Source organism: Rattus rattus, chromosome 1 (assembly GCF_011064425.1).
Source record: "Rattus rattus isolate New Zealand chromosome 1, Rrattus_CSIRO_v1, whole genome shotgun sequence".
Taxonomy (NCBI): Eukaryota; Metazoa; Chordata; class Mammalia; order Rodentia; family Muridae; genus Rattus; species Rattus rattus.
This window is the reverse complement of record NC_046154.1, coordinates 159,653,175-159,664,948: the sequence shown is the minus strand read 5'-3', so window position 1 is coordinate 159,664,948 and position 11,774 is coordinate 159,653,175. Positions and strand designations below refer to the sequence as shown.

Genomic DNA, 11,774 nt, shown 5'->3' with positions numbered 1-11,774 from the left:
AAAAGCTTTGAATACCAATGAGACAGCTACCAGACCATGTGAAGCTCAAAAGGAAGAGGGATTAAAGTATGGATTCTTCATTCCTACATAGAAGGGGTAACAAAATAATCACAGGAGGTAGAGAGAGGTAGGCACTTAGGAGCGAGAGGGAGGGGGTGGGGAAAAGGGGAGCAGGATCAGGTGTGAAAAGAGACAGCGAGAAATACAGAGGATCAGAAAATTAAAAGAATGTGTGCAGCAATGTGGAGTGGGGAACTAGGGTAGCCACCAGAAAGTTGAGATTCTAGCAAAGCAAGAGGCTCCCAGGACGCATGGGGATCACATTAGCTGAAACACCCAACGGTAGGTTGCGAGATCCTGTAGAGATCATATCCAGAGGTTAAGCATGGTTCGCGCCTCAGGCATGGGGCACCCACTCATCTCAAAAATATTAACACGGAATTAATTGTTCCTACCTGAAGGAAATGCAGGGACAAAGAATGGAGCAGAGCCCTGTGTTCCCTAAGTACCTTGCAGGGATCCCTGCCCCTAGTCGAGAACACTGTCCTATATCAAGGCTGAACTGCAGATACATGCTACAGAGCTATTCCACCTAAGTCTGGGGTACTCATCCAGTGGGTTCACAGGAGCTCCATGCTGAAGTATGCACATGGAGTCAGTTATGGGAAGGAGTGACTCAGGGCTGCTGATGTCCAAATGCCTGACCCAGCTCTGGCTTCACCTTAGAAAATCTGTATTTCTGGAGCCTCAGGTAACCCGATATTAGCCATGCTGGTCATTGTTTTGGCTCATAGGCATCTCAAATGGCTAGGACTATGCATCGCCTCTCTCTTCAGCTACCTACTGTTCATCAGTCTGAAATGAGATGATAAACTCAACAGCAAAGGACACTGAAGTACATACAGGCTTTGACTCAATGAGAAATGTCAGCCTGCTTGACCCATGAAAGCAAGAGCTTCTAGTTCTGCATCTTCCTTTCCTTTGCTCCTTAAGACTCCATGACCAAGGCAAGAAATTTATAAAAGATAGTGTGTGATTCAGACTCACGTTTACAGAACTAGTACATTGTGGCACAGCAAAGGAACAGTTGAAAGCTCTCTGGGCCACAAGCTGGAGGCAGATTGGGAATCACTGGGAATGACTTGGGCTTTTGAAACCTATAAAATGTACCCTAGGGACACAGCTCTTCTCCAAGAAGCACTGCCTTATCCTTCTGAAACAGGTTTACCCACTAGGAACCAAATACTGAATCACATGGTTCTATGGGCACCAAACCCCTAAAGAGATCCTTAGCATCATCAGAAGGAAGGAAAAGGCCCTGACACAAAAGTCAAGACCGACACTGTGGAGATGTGCTGAGGGCACTGTCCATTTCATGTTCACATGGAGCATTTTTGCAGAAGTTATAAGGGAAAAGGAACACCATGTATATAAGTCTGCAGTCTGGGTTGGGGTTTTATCCCCATTGTCCAGGGAGCTGTTTTTCGCATCCAAAGGACTCCTATGTACCAGTCTTGGTTTAATTTCTAGTCTATGTGTCAGGACTTTCCCTGGACCTGTCAGCAGAGACCAAGGAAAGTACTCAACCTCGCTGCATGGCCAGCCTCTTCAGAAAGGCAAACCTCAGGAGTAATCACAGCTCCCTGGGCTTGACATTGTAACAGTAGCCTGCCCTGGCCTTGCAGGGACCTGACAGGCATAATCCTACCACCCTGGAAACACAGAGGAGCATCAGTACTACATTTGTTTCGATATTGCTGTTCTCCAAAAGTAAGAGCATCCAAATTTAATGTTCACATTCCACGTCGTGATGACATCTGTATTTTATTTTAATCTTTGAATGCTCCTCCTGGGAAAAGATTCTTGCCATGTCTGTGAAGAACATGACCATAAAGTATCTGAACAGAACCTAACATCAAATAATGCCCCCAAATAAAGCCCAAACCACTTATTAAATGCAGGAAACAGTGGACACTTACTAGAGCAGTTAGGAGTGGTCCAGTTCTGAGAGGGGAAGACAAGAGATATTGTGGCCAAAATCAGTAGGCATAGTATCTAATGTTTATGACTCAAGGTTAGAGTGAGGAATGGATGGAGACCCACAAATCAGTGTCAGGAAAATAAACAGGCCATGGGTAAGAGAAAGCAAATAAGACACATTGCATGCACAAGTGCATTCACAGAAGCTTGCACATACACACACACACGCACACACACACACACACACACACAGAGAGAGAGAGAGAGAGAGAGAGAGAGAGAGAGAGAGAGACTCTAAACAGGACATTAATGGGGTGTCATCCTGGCTGGTTCCTTTTCTGAGCTATAGTGAACAGTGCAACAATGATGCTGCATGTCTGAGGATCCCTGCATCACATCGATGGATCAGACAGCCGTCCTATTTTACTCGTTCTGAGGGACAAAATGGCTGGCAGCCAGTGGGGTGGCCCCAGTTTCACTTCCCACTATCAGTGTGTAAGCAACCATGATTCTCCTTGTCCCACCCATCATTTGTTGACCTTGGTTTCCTTGTTACCTGTCATGGTGGACAGGGCACAGGTCACATAAAGCACTTTAAATTCCTCTTCCAGGATGATGAGGATGGGGAACACTTGTTTAAGTATCTACCTTTGAGGGTCTTCTTTGGAGGACCATGTCTTTAGTTTTGTAGCCCCTGTATTCATGTGATGACAGGGTTGGGGTGTGTGTGTTTGTGTGTGTGTGTGTGTGTGTGTGTGTGTGTGTGTGTGTGTGTGTGTGTGTGTGCCCACATGCGCACTCACATGTGTAGTTTTATGTGGGTCAGTGGTGTCTGTCACAAGACAGAAGAGCTGGCACGGATGAAATAGGTTTAAAAAATTCCAGGAATTCTCCTGATTGAAAAGTGTAGGCATTAGTTACAACTCAGGCCTACTGGTCTCAGAACAAGTGACATGACATTTCACCAGGATGATGATGTCACTTAGGACAACACCTGAGATCCTCCCCCTGCAAATGAAGCATCCTAACTTCTCAGATTGAGCCAAAGGGCAGCCTTCTTCCCTGGACCTCACCTCACCTCACCCCATGATGTTTTGAAGTTCCCTGTTCACAAGGGAAAAGGTCCATGAGTTATTTCACCGAGAATCGTGAGAGCATCCATTTACTGGGCTGCAATTCTCCCAGGAAGAGTTTTCTCTTAGGAAGTGTTCCTACTGGATCTTGGCACCATCCAGCAGTCTGGGTTTGAGGTTTCTCTGCAGGTTCTTAGCTTGTTACCGAAGATTCTGTTGGCTATTAATTGCACACTATATACTGCTCCTGACTTTGTGACTCTGGCTCTGGCCCTGGGAATCCATATAATGTGTAAAACACTCACTGGACAAGCACTGTCGAGTCAGGAACCAAACTCCTGGCCTATGTCAGCTTTGATAGACTTTTCTTTGTGGTGTAACCCATGTGTGTCCTCTTGAGCAGCTCTCAGGTCAGTCTTAAGTGCCTCTCAGGGTGTGAACTCAGGATGCAGGCTTAGGGTGACTTTGAGGTCCATGCTTAGCACCCTGGTGCTTTTCACCACCACAGAGGAAGGGACTGACCAGGAAATAGGCAGCAGAAGGGTTGAGTAAGAGGCCTGGCTTAGATGAATCCCAGAGTATCATTCTTGATAAGAGTCCTGGACTGACAGGTTTATTTTGGCCTCTAAGAGCAGGAAATCCAAGGTTAAATATTTCCCTGATACACAATGGGAATGGTCAGAAGTCCAGGCCTAGGGATCTGATCTCCTGTCCCTAGTCCAGCACATAGGTGGTAGGAGAATACATTCTTGCCTGCCCTGTCTTTAACGTGAACAAAGACCATGTGATATCGGGAACCAAGGCAGTTGCCTCATGATGCTTGTGACTTGCAAGAGAAAGAAGCAGCTAGAGCCAAGGTACAGATGGAGGCTGAGGCAGGCCTTGCTTTGGTTCTGCTTCAGTCAGAGCAAGAAAGCCCATCAGGCCAGCTGTGTGGCTACATAGGTCATGATACCTGGCACTTGACCTCAGTGTGTGTCCTACACTTCTGCTAGCTTGTCAGCCATCCTGTGTGGTACTCAACCAATCCTGTATATTCCAGAGACTTCCCCTATGCCCTTGGTGTGCCAGTTCCTATAACGACAAGCTATCTTGTGGCTGTTCTGTTGTGGTGCAAGATGTCATGTAAAGGACTTTCCTCTTGCGAGAATTGAATCATCTGGTCCCGGTCACATTCCTGATCTGAATCCTCTATACAGAGGCAGATGTGCTCTTTCAGACTGGTAGCTGACACCTAGCCTGCTTTGGGCCATGAATACAATCACACACTCCCTCCCGTGTTCCTCTTCCTTTAATTCTAGTTGTAGAGGGTGGTGTGATGTCAGTATCTCCTAGAACCACCCATGACACCACCCTAGGGCCACTGTACTGCTCTGCTGCCCTGCACTGTTATTCTACTAATGGTGACCTCCTATGGAGTTTGACAGAGAGCATGGCAGTCACAGCACTGTGGGTCATGGAGGCCATTACATGTCAGTAAGAGTCTCCAATGGTCATTTCTGTGAATGGCAGCTCCCAAATTCTAACGGTGGAATCCCTGAATGATTCCACGTAGGTGTAGTGTTGGTGAGTCCTGGACCTTTAAATAAATCTGTAAGATTCTCATGTCAGACACCTTGTCCTGGATTCATTTCTGAGTGGTATCTGTACTGCTTTGAGCTGTGGGTTTCTGAATTTGTAGAGGAGAATCTTGGAAATATCAGGCTCTGAGCCTTGTTCCCAGTCAAACAAGTTTTAAAAGGGCCAATAACCACAAAGGACAGAACTTCAGTTTTAATGGTAACTGTGAGTCCAGTCTATTTCCAGCCCCTTAAAGGGGTAAAAATCTTTCTTGGACTATATATCAAGTGAGATAGCATAAGGACCCGACACTTCCAAAGTCAGGACTTGCAAAATTATACCAAGGAATGTATGAAAAAAGGCCTGTGGATACCTGGGCACAAGATTCGTGAATCTGCTATCCACAGACACAAGTTTCACAATCATAGTCCTGGTTGCAACAGCATCAGCCACAGGCTTCTCCTGTGGAGTGGGGCCTTCTTCATGATCTAGGCTTCAGACGTAACCTTTGACCTGAGTCTGTCAGACCCTCTGTATGCTGGAAAGTCTAAGGAGACTTTGGTCCTTGCACCTTTATCCTGTGCACAAATGCTTTTCAAATATTTCTTAAAGATGTGACTTGGCCTTAGATGGGCCAGGCTTCTTGGATGCAGTCCATCTTCTAGGCCTGGGCTCATCAGGTAGAACAATCTCTTCAGTATCAAGAAGCTGAATGTGGAGAACAAAAGGAAGGAGATTGTGTAAATAGAGGGAATATTTTTTTCAGAAGATATGTTCCCAGCTCTTTCCCAATAGTTTTTGAACATACCAGACATTCTAGCACTCTACCAATGAATAAGAAAACCCCCATTGCCATTCCTGTCCCTCTAACCTGATGTCTGAAGGATCAGAAGCTCTGAAATGTTAGCCAAGGAGACATGCAGGAGCTGAAGGAGTCACACAGGGAGCTTGTGTGTGCTCCATCCACTGTGTCAGCAGCAGCCTTTTTTTTTTTTTTTTTTTTTTTTTGGAAAGAGTTGATTTCTGCCATGCTGCCTGTCCAGAGGCTTGCTAGACATCCTGTAGAAAATGACAGGGTCAAGCACTCAGAAGTTCTGCTGTTGGTTGCCCAGTTTTCTTCTGCATGGCCTGTACTAGGGAACAACATGACACCTCCAGGTCTTTGTTCTCCTCCCTACAATGGGGTAAAAACTGGAAACAACCTGTCAGGGGTGTCCTCAAGTACACATCACATGCCTGGTCACTTGTGGACAGACCATGACTGGGGATCAAGTTTTACAAAACTTTGAGAATGGGGTGAGCATAGAGAACATGAAGATCCTGGGTACTGAAAGGGAGAGAGACACAACTACACCTTCAGGGACCTACGCCAGGTTATAGAAAGCATCACCTGTGTTGTCAATGTACAGAAGACAAGCAAGGAGGCCCACTGCACATCCTGCAGTGACATGACCAAGATTTCCCCTGGAGACTCAAAAGCTCAAGGTCTGCGGCACATATAAACACATCCAGAGGTGAAGATGATGGACAAAGGGTTCTTTCTCCATAGCTGAAAAATGTCCAAATGGTACTTCTGAAGAGTGCCCACTCTACTGTGCACAGCCCAACAGTCATACAACAGAGTTTATATTTTAATGTGACTGTGTGCTCTCTATTTCCTGTTCTCATAGGAGCATCGTGAAGATGTAGGGACACATTCCAGATATGGCACTGTCCAGAGTTTTCTTCGCAGACCAGTACCTTGCTAAAGACACAAGCAGGGCCCTAATGGCCCAAAAGACTCCAGTAGACTTCTTATGCCTTTTGTGCAAATGTGGGGGAGGAGGGTAAAATAAATTTTCTGTGCACTTACTTAACAAACAAAGGGTCTAGATCACCTTATTACACTTGATAAAAGTTGCCTGGAATCTGCTCATCATGAACCAGAAGAAACTCTTTCCTCCAATGCCTGACAGATCTCTACTCTCCACCAGGATTGGCTTATGAGGGCCCAAAGATGTCATTGCCATCCAAGGATGATCTACTTTCTGGAAAATGATTTCTCAGATCTGGATGGAAGGTTTATACATGATCTAAATGTTGGGAAGAAGTCTGGAGGGATCACATGACTTGGTGATGCCAAAGGCATGGCTCAAAATGGAGGCACACAATGATCTACAAAACAGTATCCGTTGAGAATCCTAACTCATCAACCAACCCATAGAGAGAAACTTATCACACACTAGACTGTGCCTTGATCAGAACCAGTGCGGTCCAAGATGAAAATCTGTGAGAGAGTAGTGAGGAGAAAGCCAGCTAAGCGTCCAGTTCTCATTCTGTACTGCCACCCACAGTAGAGCAGTGTACACATAAAGCTTGACCGGTGATTCCAGACTGTGGGTACCTGTCCTGCCTCACTCTGCTCAGGTACCTTGAACTCAGGAAAACCCCACAACTCACTCAGCTTCTATTTAGGGCATATGCCAGCCGACCCCTCATTGCAACATCATCCAAACTTTGTAATGTACCAGATTATGGGAAGGCTGGTACTTCAAAGAAGGGAACATGACATAGTCTTAGAGACAGCAAGGACACATGACAGATTAGGAGGATAAAACCCTAAAAGATGACAGTTACCTACAATAAAAGGATCATTTGCGACATCTAGTAGCACCATCTGTCTTTACACGGTTCTGGGAATGCCTAAGGCTTTTAGTAGATTTGTCGTTCAGTACTGGAGTACAACTGTTTGAACTCTGCCTGGCTATGCCTGAGCCTAGCCTTTTAGAAAGGACTATTTAGGCTCCACGCTAACAAATGAGTTCTCCAAATGTTAAGCACCATCTTGAGCATCACACATTTGAACACATCACAGGGAATTAGATAGGATTTCACAGTTTTTTTCTTTACCCACGTCGGTCTCATGTCTACAAGTTTCCTTGACAATTAAGCCCATGACCACAACATTGCAAGTGGTCTTTTCAACTGCTTCTTGCAAGCTATGTTATACTAACTGCACATCAGACAATACAAGTGAGAGGGTCTTCACAGCAACCATCTGAGAAAAATGACATAGTCTGCCAGCCTAAAGCAGCAGGGTCATTGCTAGGAACCAGAATGAGACATCCCCAGGAAACACTGGCCAGATGTGACAGAGCCAATATTGGGGGTTTGATAACTCGTAGGGATGGAGCAGGGGTTCAGGAATATAATGGCTTAGAAAAACAGCATTTACTGTTTTTGAATACATCTTGTATGTAGAGTTTTGTGTTGATTTTCATGAATGTTCATATGTACCAAACAATAGTAAAAGCATTTAATGGCATTATGAAGAGCACATGGCATTTCAGGATGCAACCTCCAAAAAAAGTGGTAGTACCAAGCCAGATTGGGTCCACCCTTGAGACTGGGAAAGCTTAGAGTACAGCGTAGCATTCTCTGAACCCAGAGAGCATGGTTGCAGTGTAGCCACAATGTGCAGCAAATGGAGGCACAGAGACATTAGAGACCACACTGACCTGTATCCCAGTGCCTATGTTAAACTCAGAGGATCCTGGGATTTCCAGGGACCAGAAAGAATCAGATATGTGATCCATGGATCCGTCTTAGGCCAGAAGAAATTGACAACCCTGCTCACATCTATGGGAGAAGGAACCCACCTCTCCCGCGAGTTTTAAATAGATAGAACACTGCTATGAAGAGTATGGGGCTTTGCCCCTTTAGAGACATCCCAATGTCATTGCTTCATGTCCCAAGAGGATATGTTGCTCACAAAGGTCAGCTTGCAGTCCTGGTCTCCCTCTATTTTGGTCTTAATAGCTAAATTCTCTGAGGATCATCATGAGAGGATATGTCACCTCTGCATTCCCTTCAAGTGCCAGCTCATCATCTGGACCTCAGAGAATTGAGAGATGGATTAAGTGCTCTAAATAGTTTGGAGGTGAGATCTGGGCCATGTCCGGAAAGAATGGGGTGTGAGTTACTGTCTTTTGCAATGGATGGAATTGCTGCTTTGGCTCACATCAAAAGGCCAAGGACATGATGGAGAAGGTGTGAAGACTTACATGGTGGAGGGATATCCTGAGATATCATTCCCTTGTCTACTATACAAGGAAACCATACAAAAGGAAGAAGATGTCCATATGGCTCACAGTAAAGCCTGCTGTGACAGGCCTAGTTGTGAAGTGAAGTGGGCTCATTCTAGAGTTGTTAGGACACTGAGCATAGCCAACATCTGCCCATGTTACACAAGAATGAAGCCTGCTGTGACAGGTCTAAATGTGCAGTAAAGCAGGCTTACTCTAGAATTGTTAGGACACTGGGCATGACCAAGAACTTTCCATGTTACACAAAGAGGGTGCTATGAGTTGGAAAATATGGAAACTGTGTCAAGGTCATGGCTGTGAGAATGGCTGAAATGGGTGTGTCCTGGGAGGAGACTGTTTTACAAAATAAGCCAGGAGGAAGGATAGATCCTGAGAAACTTGATGAGTTTCTCTGTTGTTGGGGCAGTCACTGTCAGGAGAGACCTCAGAAGGGCCTTGGTTTCCCCTTCACACAAGGACACAGATTATTACTTAACTCAGTCATGGACAGACATGGGTACATTTACCAAGACACAACCAATACCATGTCCTTCCATATATAAATAATTTGGAATCATTGAGTTGTAATTCTAGTTAGAGTATCTAACTCACCCCTGCATCACATAGGATAAAGATGTACAGGGAACATCCCTTACCACAGTTGCAGGGAGAGTGGTGGCTCTTGTCATTTGCAACAATGTTTCCAACCTCACTTGCTTAGGATGTGGTACAATCAAAGACTCTGCTCTAAGTACAGGGACCTCAGACTGCTTGTAACAGTTTCTTTTTACATGAAATAGATACATGTCCTCCATGCCTCCTGAGAACAGAACCTCAGGACATCAGCTATGTGTGGTATGAGAGGCAGGACTGAGCTCCACTTTGTACCCTCTCCTCTCATAGTTGTTTGGAATCCCAGTATCTCAGCAGCAAAGACTAGGTTTCCTAAGGTGATCATCTTACCTGCATCTAATAGATGAGGTCCATAGTGATGGTCAATTCTGATTGCAAGGGGAGACTATGGAAAGACCATAAGAATGGCAATCTCAATCTTGTCCTTCAGATTTGTGGCGAACCTCTGAGTGCCTCATGTCAACAGTCATCCTAACTGTAACACCTTCACTCATCTTCTGGGACGTAGGACTATATAGAATTGTTAGTGATGCCTAGAAGACAGAATTGGAAGTGTTATGGTGTTAGACCTCAGACCCGTTTCCTTCTGTGGACTCCCTTCTACCTTGTTTTCATCATGTCAGAGGCACATTGATCCTTGAACAGGTTGTTGGTTATTTACAGTAGATGGAGGTCCCAGCGAGAAGTCAAGTGTTTTTCCAAGCATCATTTGTCCATCTCAAACTCTCTGTAACAGTCAGAGCTTGGCCTTCACTCTTTTGATACTTGGTCCAACTTCTTCACTGAGTGTAGCACACTGGAATAGGCATGACCTTTGGAGAGATGTGATATATTTAATGTTAAATGTGGAGATGGAAGACAGAAAACCCAATATGGGTCAAGATCATGTGAGAAAATCCCGCCCTTTGCTTTCTGGACTCCCAACTTCTACAGAAGTTGTGAATGATACTAACAAGAAAGGAATGAAAACAAGTCCTGTTCTGAGTTTTAAGTTCCTTCTCACCACCGTGTCACGATTGTGGTTACTGTCTTGGACTTCTCACAGGTAAATAAGATCACATTGTGTATGGGCTCTGGGTACCCTCGTGTGGGCTTTCACATCATAAAGTGTTACAGATGGAATAACTTACCCATAGAAAATTCTCGCAAAATAAAGGTAGAAAGAACAGTGGCAAATAAAGTACTATGCTAAGAGTCGATATGACTTAACATTAGAGAACTAAGCTGAGAGATTGAGGATCTCCAAATCTACAACCAAGACAACTCCAGTAGACAGAGAAGGTTGTGTTGTTGCGACGGGTATCCAAAGAAGGAGAACAGCACATCTGTGGGCCAATGCCTAGGCTCCTACTCCCGAGTCAGGTCAAGTATTCCTCCAGCATGTACTGGCACAGCCTCAGATCCTTCAGGTTCTTCACCTACAAAAGCTTTTGCAATAATAGGTATTAGAGTTCAGTTACTGGGTCCTTTATGAGTTTGAGAAAGACCTCACTTGAGTTAAACTTTGACCTTCACAGGCTCTCCAGGAAATATACATGCTACCTGCCCCCACATGCATGGACACACACACACACACACACACACACACACACACACACACACACACACACACACACGGGGGGGGAGAGACAGAGAAAGAGACAGAGATAGAGCAAGGGAGAGACAGATTGATAGACAAAGAGGGAGTTTGGCAGTAAGAAAGAGAACAGGAGAGGGTCAGAAACAGATGCCAAGAATGAGAAAAAGACGGAACAAAAGATATAAAAACCAGAGAACAGATAGAAGAGACAGACTACAGACAGTATGTAGGGGAGAGTGAATAGGTAAATGAGAAAATATGTAAATTTAAAATGCTTTGCAGGGCTACATGTTCTCAGTGCCCACACCATCTGTTAAAATTAGGGTAAAGTATATAAGCATCATATATACCTAGTAGCACTGATTTGGACTTACTCAAAGAAGCACAATCTAGCTGCCATAAATGCCATGAAAGCCCGACAAGTTGCTAACCTTTATTGGTGGGAGGGGCTCCACAACTGTCAAACGACCTGGCAGAGGAAACAAAAAAAGAAAAAGGTCAACCTGAAGGCCAACAAGTCTGCTGTGAAATTTTTATCTCTGCCTAGAAAGTACTAGTCAATGACACAGTACATACATCCTAGTGTTGAGCTGATGGCTGAATGGAAACACTGTCAGGTATAATATGGGGAGAAACTGAGAGGGCCAGAAAGGACATTCTACAAGATGTCAGCTTTGACCCTAGGTACAATGAGAAGCTAAAGCCTCTAGTCACATGTCTGACAGTTTTCAATGTTGAGTGGCGAGTTGGCCACTGGGAGAAATTCATGATCTTTATTTATAACTGTCAATTAGTACAGGAAAAGTGACCTGGAGTGAGAGTCTTCATAATGGAATCATCTAGATGACGTTCTCCCGTGAGCAAGTGTGTAGAGAATCGATTTTA

General features: G+C 44.8%; 2 long non-coding RNA genes across 2 annotated transcripts; both read right to left on the bottom strand.

The window, feature by feature from the left end:
* Positions 1-4,804: 4,804 nt before the first annotated feature.
* LOC116907218 lies at positions 4,805-5,599 on the bottom strand. The gene is made up of 2 exons (XR_004388811.1): positions 5,485-5,599; positions 4,805-5,321 (listed from the first exon to the last, which is right to left on the bottom strand). It is a non-coding gene; the product is annotated as an uncharacterized LOC116907218 (long non-coding RNA).
* Positions 5,600-5,616: 17 nt separating this feature from the next.
* On the bottom strand, positions 5,617-10,662 carry LOC116907211. The gene is made up of 2 exons (XR_004388810.1): positions 9,641-10,662; positions 5,617-5,672 (listed from the first exon to the last, which is right to left on the bottom strand). It is a non-coding gene; the product is annotated as an uncharacterized LOC116907211 (long non-coding RNA).
* Between the last annotated feature and the right edge of the window lie 1,112 nt (positions 10,663-11,774).